The 14330-nt window shown below is 34.3% G+C and overlaps 1 non-coding gene across 1 annotated transcript; it reads left to right on the top strand.

The window, feature by feature from the left end:
• Positions 1 to 2597: 2597 nt before the first annotated feature.
• On the top strand, positions 2598 to 2704 carry LOC121213217 (small nucleolar RNA R71). Its single transcript, XR_005908592.1, has one exon. It is a non-coding gene; the product is annotated as a small nucleolar RNA R71 (small nucleolar RNA).
• Positions 2705 to 14330: the final 11626 nt, after the last annotated feature.

Below are 14330 nucleotides of genomic sequence, written 5' to 3' on the forward strand. Positions count from 1 at the left end.
GCACATGGCCGTGAGACACTCCCGCGTGTCCTAATTTTAGCCCGTGTGCATCGTGATTTTCAAATTTGGGCGCATCTGAAATTCAGCCCACGCCCGTGTTCTTTGGGCGTTTTCATGCACACAGCTGTGTCACACGGTCGTGTTATGCTTCATTTGCTTCTCCCACGCCCGTGTATGTATGTCTACCCCCGTGTTGTTTTGTCAGTCTTGGCCATGGGTAGTGAGCACGGGCGTGTCGCATGCCCGTGTTGTTTTCTCAATTTCAACCATGGCCTCTAGACACGGATGTGTCGTACGCCCGTGTTGTTTCACAGATTCACCCACGGCCATGTCGCACGGTCGTGGCAACTTATCGATTCCTGTATTGGGGAAAAATTTTTCCCTGTTTCCACACGGTCGTATCGTACGGCCGTGTTGCCTTCCGTGATATGGGCACGGCCTAAGGCACCCCATGTGCCTGGCCGTGTGGTTCTGGAAAACCTGTGTTCTGTAACTCAGTTAGTGAATTAATGTTAAAAACTAAAATTTAAATAAGATAACACCGTTAGTGCTCGGGTTGCTTTTCGAGAAGTGCTTATTTATAGTATAAGCTCGACTTACCTCTCTGTTGCGTGGTCATGGCGATGCCAAGAGTTTACACTCCTCATCCTTGCTATCAATCTTATCAAAATAAGGTTTTAGACGAGTACTATTTACCTTGAACGTACCGAATTTGGGATGAATTACCTCGACTGTGCTGTATGGGAAAATGCTCAGTACCGTAAGAGGGATTTTTCCATTAGGTTTAGATGTGGCAATCCGAGGGTCTAGTGCATCTAATAGTACTTTGTCTCCAACCTTAAGTTGATTTGCTGAAATATTGAGCTCATCATGGCATGGTTTTGGTTTATCGTGTGATCTCGGTTTCTGTGTCCACCATTCATCTAGTTTCTCGACCTGTAGCTTTCGTTCTTCATAGATGAGTCCTTTGTCATTACTCGAACATGGCTCAGGTGTGTTCTTTCAATGCGTTTCTTACAAACAAGGTTTAACCACATGATCAGTATTAGTAGTACGATTTATTCAATCACTCTCGATATTTGATGTGTTACTTGAATTACGAGCTTGAAGAGTGATTGTTTCCTCACCCACAAGAATGTGAGTTCACCTGTACCAACATCAATTATAGTTCTAGCAGTTGCTAAAAAGGTTCTTCCTAAAGTTAAAGGCACATCACTATCCTTTTCTATGTCTAGAACAACAAAATCAACTGGAAATATGAATTTATCAATTTTAACGAGTACATCTTCAATAGTACCCCTAGAAAATCTGATTATTTTATCTGCTAAATGAATACTCATCCTAGTTTGTTTGGGTTTCCCAAGACCTAGTTATTTAAACATTTTATAAGGTATGACATTGATACTAGCCCCTAAATCAGCCAAAGCATTATTAACATCTAAACTACCAATTAAACAAGGAATCGTAAAACTCCCTAGATCTTTTAATTTGTTGGCGAGCTTATTCTGTAGTATGGCTGAGCAAACTGCATTTAACTCCACAAGTGACGCCTCATCCAACTTTCGCTTATTTGTTAAAACCTCTTTTAAGAATTTGACTACTTTTGGCATCTACGAAAGAGCTTTAATAAACGGTAAGTTAATATGTAATTTTTTTAATAATTTAAGGAATTTACTGAATTGTTCGTCTGTGCGGTCTTTCCTTGACGCATTGGGGTGTGGCACACGAGGTTTGTACTCTTTACTTACCAGTGTTTGTTCCCTGTGGTCTACCTCACCTTTGCTTTTACTTACCACAATTCCTTGCCTCGGTTCTGGTTCTGGTTCAGGTTCAACTAACCCTTCTTTATCTTGAATGGTAATTGCATTGAGTTGTTCCCTTGGGTTAGATTCAGTGTTACTCGGCAGGCTACCTTGTGGTTGTTCAGAAATAAATTTGGCGAGTTGGCCTATCTGAGTTTCGAGCCCTTGGATCGACGCTTGTTGATTCTTAAGTGCTGTTTCGGTATTCTGAATGTGAATTTCTGACACCGAGATAAACTTTGCTAGCATCTCCTCAAGGTTCGGCTTCTTTTCTTGTTGGTAAGGTGGTTGTTGAAAACCCGGAGGATGTTATGGCCTTTGATTCCCTTGACCACTCCACGAGAAGTTGGGACGGTTCCTCCAACCTGCATTATATGTGTTACTATATGGGTTATTTTGAGATCTAGAATTATTGTTACCCATATATTGGACTTGTTCCTCCTCGATGCTTGGATTGAAAGGTTGATATTTTGTGTGTGCTCCTCCGCTATTAGAATCGCATCTCATCACTGGATGTATCTGAGTAAAACCACATAAACCGTCAATCTTTTTATTTAAAAGTTCTACTTGGTTAGATAGCATAGTAATCGCATCGAGGTTGAAAACACGGGCTGCTTTTGTCGGTTTGTTCTCATGACTTGCCACTGATAGTTATTCAGTGACATCTCCTCTATAAATTCATAAGCCTCCTCAGGTGTCTTATTATTGATAGTCCCACCAGCAGCTGCATCAATCATCTATCTAGTCGAAAGATTCAGGCCATTGTGAAATGTTTGAACCTGCAACCATAAGGGTAGCCCATGGTGAGCGCACCTTCTCAAGAGGTCCTTGTATCTCTCCCATGCATCATAGACTGTTTCTAGATCCATCTGCACAAAAGAAGAGATATCATTCCTTAATTTGGTCGTTTTAGCCGGCGAAAAATATTTAAGTAAAAACTTTTCGGTCATTTGTTCCCAAGTAGTGATTGACCCTCGTGGTAATGAGTTCAACCACTGTTTAGCTTTGTTCCTCAATGAAAAGGGAAACAACCGAAGGCGAATGGCATCATCAGAAATTCCATTGATCTTAAAAGTGTTGCAAAACTCTAAGAAATTTTCCAAATGAGAGTTTGGATCCTCGTCCTACAAACCATCAAACTGAACAAACTGTTGGATCATTTGAATTGTGTTAGTTTTCAGTTCAAAATTATTTGCAGCAACAGCAGGCCTAACTATACTTGACTCAGTTCCTGTTAAAGTAGGTTTAGCATAATCATACATAGTGCGTGGAGCAGGATTCTGATTTACTGGGTCAGCAGCTATCGTAGGAGGTAGCGGGTTTTCCTAATTTTCAGCCATCTCCTCGACTGTGGTGTGAATATCATCCTCTTACCCTTCCTCTATGTATCTTAAGCTTCGCCTTATTTCTCTTCGGTTTCTGCGAGCTGTGTGTTCAATCTCACTATCAAAAAGTAATGGTCCTGACGGGTTTCTTCTAGTCATAAACTATAAAAACCTACCAGAAGGAAATAAACGAAAAATTAGAAAAAAAATAAAAATTTAAATTGCAATAAAAGTAAAATGGCTAAAGTAATAAAAATCGAGTGTTCCTAATATCTTAGTTCCTCGGCAACGGCGCCAAAAACTTGATGTGATGTAAATCGTGATAAGTTTTATAATTTATGAATGTCCGTTCTTAAAAACTAACTATTATCACGACAAAAGCAAGTGCAGCTTATCGAACAGTAGTATAGCTTATGGCAAGACCGGGATGTCGAACCCAAAGGAACTAAAAGTACTAGTATTAACTTTCTTTTTATTATCTAGCATAAAAATAAAGGGGTTTGTTTTATCTAAACTATTACTAAACTAAGAATGCACAGAAAGTAAATTGGGGAAATAACTTTTGGGAAAACTGAATGGTTTGGACAATACCTAAGGGAAAAATCCACCTAGACTTCACTTGTTATTGACTCTGAATTAGACGATTTATTCATCTAACTTGATCCATAGAAATCCCTAAGTTATATTATTATCTCTCTCGAGACTAGCAACATTTAACCCTAGGTTGATTAATTGAAATCTCTTTCTAATTAAAACCCCTAGTGTTGCATTAACTCGATCGATGGACTCCCTTATTAGGTTTCACCCTAATCCGGTAAAATTATGTCACCCTATCTCTAGGCGTGCAATCAACTCCACTTAATTATGTTAGATCTACTCAGGGACTTTTGCTCCTCTGAATAAGCACATCAATACTTGAATCAATATCCTGGAATATTAAAGCTAGAATTAAGAACTCATAATTAAGAACAAGTCAAATATTTATCATATAATTCAGATAATAATAATAAGATCCGTCTTATGTTTCATTCCCCTTAGGTATTTAAGGGGTTTAATTCATATTTATGAAAGAAAACATCTTAAAAGAATAATGATAACAAAACATAAAGAAAACCCCAGAATTCTTGAAGGGAATTGAAGGGAGATCTTCAGTCTTGAAGGTGAATCCGGCTTCTGAGATGGATCAATCGGCTTTCTTCGAGTAATTCCTTGCCTCCTACTCTGTATGTGTCATTCAGGTACCTCTTGGGGTGTTTATATAGGGTTTAGAATGCTTCAAAACCCTCAAGAGTGGCCTTTTCAGAATAGAACTAGATTTGAGCTCGACAGGGACACGCCCATGTGACACGCCCGTGTTCGATTTCTTCAACCTGTGTTCAAGTCTGTTGAATGGACACGGGCGTGTGAACTACTCGTGTGAGGAAGTCCAGGCCGTGTTGATTTCCCACGTTGACCCATTTTCTCCGTTTTTGGCCCGTTTCTCACTCTTTTTACTCTCCTATGCTCACCTAAGTATAAAACATGAAATTAAAGGATTAGGAGCATCGAATTCACCAAATCTAAGGAGAAATCATCCATAAATGTGCTAAGCATGGGATAAAAATATGTATAAATTGCGGTTTATCAACACCTTATAATAATGATTCAATATCAATCATTCAAGCATGCACAATACCTTACCAAATTCATTCAAGCCTATCATATACATATCATTCATTTACTAAGAATATTTTAAACATATTTCCTTATCACCACATAAGTACTATAACATACATAACTAAACAATCAAAAAAGATTTCCAAATACCAAGATCATTACCAAACTTATAGTTATATACATATTCACATAACATTTAAAATACTAGATCATTCAAAGCATAACATATACAATCACATAACTCTCTTAGGTACATGCTAAATATTATATACCTCTGTTTCAAACCAACTAATTCATATCATGACATCATATTACCTATATAATTGCATACTTAAAATGTCATTTCAAATACCAAATACACAATTAAACCATTTACTATTGCATATGTTTTCAACAAGCATATTCTTTGCCATAATCACACCAACAAGGATTCCAAGTCATACCACTATATAATTAAACCAAAACAACTCCTAAGTACATGCCACACAAAACCAAGCCTTAATATGGTCAAAAGACTACAGAATCAATGCCAAGATAGTGTGAGCTTCTCAACGATATGCCTGACACGTTTCGCAAGTTGACACTATAAGGAATAAGGAAACAATGGAGTAAGCATTACATTTGCTTAATAAGTTTATAGGTATTAAAACCAAATAACTTACCTCCGGTTATAATTATACACTACATGCTACTTAGCTTGTTAAAGTTTGCCTATCATGGAAAACCACATATCAAAAAGGTGAGTTCAACATTTATCATACTATATATTAACTCAATCATATAACATTTCAATTCGCTTAATTCAACATTTCATTATCATTCATAAAATAAAAATCATTTAATTAATTCACTATCTTAATCATATCATACAAGCTATTTACCCGTAATACATCCCATTTCAAATTAATACCCAAAATATTTTTCGTTTCATAGTTTGAATTCTTAATCAAATTCATATTAAATCAAATAAACTTTTTAATACTCAGTTTTAGGCAGGTTCTGAATTTGGAGAGTAACAGAAAGTAACCTGAGTAGCATAGTGCTATCTACCCAATTGTTGTTCTAGCGTATAGATCGGGAGCATAGTAGGTATCGAATTGTTAAGTGAGGATCATTCTCAGAATGTATTAAGTTGTAAAGAAGAAGAGATTTTGTAAGTGTGTTGGGGATTTCTTCCAAAGGTATTGTACGCTTTTACATTGTTGTGTTAGTTACATTCTAATGATATAGTTAGAAATGAGCAAAGGGATGAACCAGGAATATAAAAATAATGGATTTCTATTTACAAATATAAATCATTTATAAAGGTAGTTTTGAAAGTGTGTGACACGTGGTAGGTTCTAATAAGAGCTTGGGTTCTATATATAGACATTTAGGTCTAAAAAGAGGGAGTTTTTCATCTTCCTTCTTCAAGAAGTATTTCTGCCTATACCTAAAGGAACTCAAATTATTTATTTCTCTCTCTTAAGCTAAAGTTGAAAATTTGGATCTTTACCAGTGATTACACCACGTCGAAGTAAGGCTTATGACTCTACATACTGTGTTGTGAAGAGTAAATTTGTTGGACTTTGTAATGCCCCTAACCCGTATTGGGTTACGGAGTATTACCGTACAAATAGAACATTTAAACATACATTTCATACATTATCATTAACATATTAATAACCATTCATTTACATACATATTGTCCCTAAATCGAGCCATCAAGGCTTTAAATATACCTTAGAAACAAATTGGGAATAAACTGAAATCATTTGGAAAGTTTAAGAAAAAGTTGCGAAAACCTGGATACAGGGGTCACACGGCCATGTGCCTCACACGATTGAAAAACCCACTCGTGTCTTAGGATGTGTAACAACCGAACTAAGGACACACGATCGTGTCCCAGCCTATGTCATCACTCATGTAACTCTCTGAGTAGGGTTACACGGCAGTGTCACACGCCCATGTGCCAGACTGTGTAACTCTCAAAATAAAACCACCAGCCGTGTGCCAGGCCGTGTGCTAGACCTTGTAATTCACTGACTTGTTTGTAAAGGAACCTTCAAGAGACATATGGCCGTGTCGCCAGGACGTGTGTTACACACGGCTGAGTCACACGCCCATGTCTCTAGCCATGTGGACCTAAAATGCACCAAAAACAAGTCATTCTCAACACCATAACATGCATAATCATTTGAACAATTGGTGCACTCTTACAAAGCATCAGAACATACCTAAAATATGCATATATAAGCCTTTCCAAAAGTCTTATTTTAACTAACCAATATGCCATTCAAAGTCACCTAAAAAAAACCATTAAAATTTACTTAAACATGTCAAATTTAGCTACTTTCAAACATGAAGATCTAATTCAATACTTTTCAAAACATGCCATATCTTAGCCATTAAGATACCAATTTAAAACATACCATTAAGTCATTCACACCTATAATCAAAAGTGACAAAAAGTATCTTATAAAACAAACATTATAACCTATTATGCATACATGAAACCAAATTACAAACACATTTAACTACTAGTTACATATTCATCAAAAGATCATTTTAAAACATCCAATGCATTCCAACCACAGTTTCAACTACCTAAGTTTATACATGCCACTACCATAGGAGATACAAAAACTATCAACTATAATGGATAGTGTGAGCCATTGGTTTGATCCATCCCAAAATGTCAGCGACGATGATATACAAAACAATCCACAAGAACGGATAAACTTATAGAGCTTAGTAAGAACATGTTATATCATTTAATCTAAATTAATTAAATACGATTCATATACTATTTGATTCAAAGATACTGGAGCGTAATCAAGGGCACAAAAGTGCATTTAGGGGTACTAAAGTACAAACAGTGGTACGTATGTGCAATTCAGGGGCACCGAAGTACAAACAAGGGCACGAATGTGCAATTCAACAATATTCTTCTAAAAACATAATAATTAAAGCATCACAATATAAGTACAAAAATATAAATTCGTATACATATTAAAACTCTATGGACTTACCATGATGACTAGAGTGTAGAAACGAAGTCAACTAATCTGAGGCTTTAGCTTTTCCTCGATCTAAACCCGTACGTGGTCTATCTTGATTTAAATAGAAAAATTCAATCCATTTAATACTTTTATTATTCAATTTAGTCCACATTTGAAAGTTACAACGATCCTGAAAACATAAAAATTATTAAAAATGAACTCAAAAACCACTTACATGCAATAGGAGAGCTTGGCCGAATAAAAGAACCCTAGCTATGGATTTTTCTTCTTCTAATTTCGGTGACTAAATTTACTAAAGAAGATGATACAATTGTTTTTCATATTTTACATTAACTTAATTATTAAATTACTTATTTAACCTTAACTATTAACATTAAAATCACTTAATTTTTATGTCATAAAAGTCCACTAACATTTTAAATGGTATAATTGCCAATTAAATCCATTCACTTTAGAGTTTCTTAGTTAATTGATACCTTTAACTAATCGAACTCTACTTTTGTATTTTTTAACGATTTAATCCTTTTCACTTAATTAAGCATGCAAATATCAAAATTTCTTAATGAAATTTTAATACGAACATTCTGACATCCCGTAAACATTAAAATAATAATTTACTCATCAGATTTGTGATCACGAAACCACTATTATGATTTCACTAAAATGGGTTGTTACAAACTTGGTAAATCAATAAGATAAGGATAAAAGGACCCTTCTTGAAGATTTCCATTGTTAAAAATGATAGGAAAATGGTATATGAATACATCTTGATGAGCTTCCTTTTTCTATAGTAGTAGTAGTAGTTGCTGATTGCACAATGGAAGTCTGGATTTGGAGCTTTGAATTACAGTAGGAGAGAATTAGGTGAGTATTTATGCTGACTCTTGTTTGTATAATGATGGTACTTGTAGATCTGTAAGAGAGTGGCTGAAAGATGATGTTGTGATCCTTGAGGTTACACACTCAATGTTTGTTGAGAATGATATGCATACTTGGTATAGATCTGAGGAGTTCAAGTAAGTCTATTTGAAGTATGGTTGCACCTAGATGTCTGGATTATGTATATGCATCTTAGTTGTATACTATTTGAAATGTTCTGATGAGAATGGGTCTGAGCATGATGAGTGTGTGTTTGTCTCCACAGAGTCGTCTAAAAGGGTCCGTTGAGACTAAAAACAAGATATCCGATATAAATCTCTGAAAGAGAGTCTATGGCCATGGCACTATATTGTTGAAGACCTTAGTTGGGCTATGGCATCATGTGGAAAATAATTAAAGGAAGGTGATTGCCCTAAGGGGGTTCTCTGTGTAACCTAGGACGATGAGGGGCAAACCTCACAAAATGTTAGTTTAGGCTAATCCTGATTGTGAACACTCCAGAAAAGAAGCCTTTATGGCAATCTATGAAGGGAATACCTTTGTGGCGCACTTTAAAGAATGGCCTCTGTGGTGACCATTTAAAGGAAATACTTTTATGGCGGACCCTAAGAGAAGGAAATGGTATTCATGTTGAATTCTGAAGGAACGATAATTGTAATGAAATTAGAAGGAAAATCCCCTGTGGCATATCATGTTACACCTTCGATGAGATATTCTAATGAGCTTCCTTTGTGTCAAGCTTCATATAAAATATTATAGAGTAACTTGCATGGTCTTAAGATAAGAATAGAGAAACTGGAATGCGCTAGAGCATATGGTGAATTCAAAGTATGGGTTAAGTAAAATTAATGAACAAACCTAAGAAAAGGCTACTTCTGATCATTCGATGAAAGGCATCTATCAATGAACAATAAGAAAAAAGGGTAGTCGAAGAAAGATAAGGTAATGAAAGAAAATTCAAACTTTGTTTTGCAAAAGGCATTGAGTAAGGGAATCGTGATTAAAATGAGTATGAGTATGAAAGGAAGAAGTTTTGAAAAGATGAAGTCACTGATGAAAAAATGTTAAGGAAAATTGACTATGATATAATAGATAGAAGAAAGGATTATGTTTCGTTAATGGTAAACTGTTCCTAGTAACAAACAACTAAGGATTTCAAGAAAATGAGCTAATGGTGATGGACTATTTGCTCGTTTATGAAAATCAACGACTAAGGTATAAATGATTATTACATGAATTGTGTTTTCTATTTCAAGTTGAATGTAAGGCTGTGCCTAAGGGAATGATGCCAGGACTATGCCTAAAAAGCAGCGTATCAGATTATTATGCATATAGAGCAAGCTTTGATGGTGTGGTCGAGTTTATTTGGCATATAAAAACCCTTAAATTGGGATAACTATATCAGACCAGAACATCATTTTAGTAATACGTGTAATCAAATTCCCTATGTGTTACAACCGAAATTCTTCAAAGTTTATACTCATGTACTATATTATGAAGTCTTGTAATTAAGTAGTTCAAATTGATTGTAATTTGTGTAAGTAGAGTTAAGTTACTTATTTATTAGAGTGGTAACATCCAATATTTGAATTCGATTCATTAGATCGGGTTTAGGGTGCTACAAATTTGGTATCAGAGCCTGACTTAGCTTATTTTTTAACATGAAAAATGAAGAAGTCCTGTATGCATAATACGCTGAACTTGGTAGAGTTCCTCAAGTATGTTAAAATTTATGTTAGCTGAAGAATAATTGTCATGTTTATTGGTAAAGGTGATTTTGTCATGAAAAAGTATATAAATGAAAGGTAAAGCTAAATTGAAAAGACAAAAGAAAGGTAAATGGTGGTTTTGATGCTAAAGATGAAATGTATATCTAAAGTGATGAAGAAATCAAAGAACGGGATTTCATAAAAGAAAAATTCATTAAAAATGCAACAATTATCTCCTTTACATTGAAACAGGCAAAATTTCAACTACTGAAACATAAAAATAAACTAAACTGAATAATAATAAAAAATCTCGTTAGGGTTACAATGGCCTCCTTATATTGGCTAAATTAGTGTTACTTGGTGCCCACACATCTCTAGATACACTTAAAGTCTAGTTAATACAAGAGATAGAAAAAAATCTACCAAATCATAGCTACTTTCATCAGCATCTTTCAACATGACATCATAGCTTCGAGTGCAAGAATTCTTTGTTGTGTAGAAGATGTATCGTGACAAAGCCTACCCCGTGTCGTAACATACACCCTATTTCATCCCAGGATTTCGTTTTTGGCTTTGAAGTTTAGTGTCGCAACACTACATGCTTGTGTCATGATAGGGCTATTGTTATTTGTGTTTTCAGCCTAAAATGGTAGCCTACACACTCGAGTAACCTATTAATCATTCTTGAGGCCTGAGCTACCCTCACAAGTCATTGAAACACTAAAGTGCATAAAAATGTTTATTTTGCAATAAAAATGAATCTAAGCTAAGAAATGCAAAAACACAATCAAATATATTAAAATGTTTAAAAAACAAGCTCTTTAAGGGCCAAAAAGTATTTAAATTGTCAGTACAATTTGTGGCAGGTCAAGCTCCCATAAATTGAGTGAACTTTTGGTTCATCATTTGTATAAAGGAATCTTTCGCCTCAATCCCTAGCCTTTGCAGAATAGGCAAACTTTGAGCAGCTCTTTGTTCGTAAGCAAGAACATTAATTTCTACCTACCTTGTCAAATATGACTCGATTGGATTCAGCCAACATGATTTATCTATATAAGAAAACAAAGTCAATTTAGATCAGAAGGCTTCACACTATCACAAGTTATTGTGGCGTGTATTTCTATGCTCAATAAATGCTACATTTCAATCCTAGAACTAACTAAACTGTAGCTTTGATACCACAAATGTAGCACCCCTCACTAGAACCTATTGCCGAATCCGTATTATAGGATGTCACATCCATTACTAGAGCAACAATAGTCAAATACACAATATAGAATTCATTCAAACATGCAATTTCAATGTTAATTACACTCATTTCATGCTAAACAATCAATTTCGTATCTTAATCGAGCTTATGAAAGCTCTTATATTGACTCGAGCACGATATAGAACCAAATTGTAAAGTTTTTAATATTTAGAGCCGACATCGTGATGTCATCTTTCTCATGTTATGATGTCACCAAACAATTTTTCAAGTCACAACGTCAAGCTACTCGATATAGCCATGTCTCATACTGTCAGTTGGCGTTGTGACGAGGAAAAATGGTCATTAGGACAAAGACTTTGTTTTTGGTAAAAAATGAACCATTTGGTACCTATTTCAAACTGTCCCATCAAACCTATCATTTTTTGCACCAAATACCAAACTCAATTGAATCAAAACACATAAAAATATACCAAAACAATTTATTTAATCATTTCTAATCAAACCAATTCAATATATACTCAACTTATTACAAAAATATCCATATTTATACAATAAATACAATGCCATCCAAATCATCCTGCCTAATACCAACCTTATCTAAGCCAATTCATGTTCAAACATGCTATTTCACTTCATTTTATAACCTTATGAGCCTTAAGCATATCTATGGCATATAAGCCCGAAGAATAATCATCAACTTTCACATTCAGGTCACATTTTACAAGTAAGCATCAAGTTACCAATGTCCAAACATATGTTCATTTCATTCAACTATTAACCAAATTACCATTTCTACTTCATTCATGCCATTTCATATGTTATACCTTTGCTTATAATTCATCACATCATTTAACATAAGCACACATATATGTCTATCACATGTATGATTCAAATCACTAAATTAACATGATAGATGAAAGTTAAAACCAACTTGTCATAAGTAAACACATTTACATACTAAGATGTACCACAAGACACCTTATATATATGCCACAATATTTGACTCAAAATGACCAAACAGCTACCGAATTGGGGATGGGATAGTGTAAGCTTCAAAATGATACGACTTGATGTGTTCTACAAGGTGGCAATCTACAAGGAAATGGGAAAACAAACGGGAAAAGCATATATAATGCTTAGTAAGATCATATGGTAACTAAAACTTACCTTAATCATTTAAGCATAAACAATTATTCTATTCGGCTACCAAATTAACTTTCCTTGGCACATTAACACATATCTGTGCATGCAACATCACCACAAATCAAATATGTTAGTTACGTTCTTGAGTCGTAAATACTATCAACATGTAAAACAAAATCTTATAGCAATTTGTATGTCAAATTTCATCAATACCATTTCATTTTCAATTCATGATTTAAATTCCATATCCAATCAATTGAACATCGCTCGACGGAACTATAGTAAAATGAACTCGGATACATTGGAACGTAATGCTCGCACAAGCTAACAATATTTCAAGGTTGCTTACACAAGCTAACATTATATCGAGGTTACCTATTCAGTCTAAAATTATGATACATATAATTCGAGGGTCTGAAACAAATGCTAGATCTCATAATAATCTTTAAAAACCCTAATTAATCGCACATATAATCCTATTGGCATGCCATACATATCCTAACCTTTTACTAAGTCCACTCAGGCATCATTTCCATATAAATGACATTATCATTTCTTGTACACCATTTGATTTTTCATATGAGACATATATTTAGTCAACAATCTCATTTACATCTTGTTCTATTTTCATATAACTGATATTCTTATGAATTTACACTCAATCCAATTTGAACTATAAGTGCCAAATTCACTAATTCATTTCAATCTAACACATGAATGAAATAGAACACAATTTAACATAACATAAAAATACAGTAGTAAGTTTCATATGAACTTACTTGGTCAAAATAGCAAACAACCGAACCTCCAAGGGCTAATCAATAATTTTGGCTTTTCTTCGATTATCACTGGTTTGATTCAATTCTTGATCTATACAATTATTTCATTCAATCCATCAATACCAAATATTTATACACTATGCATGTCATGAATGAACTTATGAAACTTTAATTTTTTGATACCCCTAAAATTTTACATTTTATTCAATTTATTCATTGAAACCGAAATAGGCATAACTTTCAATTTTGAGCTTTGATTTGAAAACTAAACTCAATTAAATTCATTAAATACCCTCCACTATCTATTATTACCAAATTCCATGTCAATTTTACATTTTACTCACTTTAGTCCTTTTGTAAAAAACTAATAATTAAACATTACAATCTAGTCCTTTTTCACATCTAAGCTTAAAATCTATCAATTTAACGCTAGTTTCTTAAACAAATCAACAATGAAAACTTTTAAAAACTTTAACATTTTTGCAAATTGCCACATGGGCTTGCTAAATCAAGCTCTCATGATCTCAAAAAATAGAAAAATTACATGAAAAGAACTTGAAAACACATACCAAATAGTTTTCGAATGTACAAAACTTTCTAAGGTTTTCTTCTTTATGTTTCTAGTTTGGTATGGTTTAGAAGATGAGAAAGTCACTAACTTAGCTTTACATATCATGGTTAAATCCTTAATTACCCAAATTAATTAACCTAACTATATGATAATTAGCTTAATCTACTTTTAATCAACCTTAGTGGAGTCTTACCTCATCATCCACTAATCTATATTAGAAAATGGTTTAATTCCCCTTTTGAACCTTTTACTAA

This window comes from Gossypium hirsutum, chromosome A13, assembly GCF_007990345.1.
Source record: "Gossypium hirsutum isolate 1008001.06 chromosome A13, Gossypium_hirsutum_v2.1, whole genome shotgun sequence".
Lineage (NCBI taxonomy): Eukaryota > Viridiplantae > Streptophyta > Magnoliopsida > Malvales > Malvaceae > Gossypium > Gossypium hirsutum.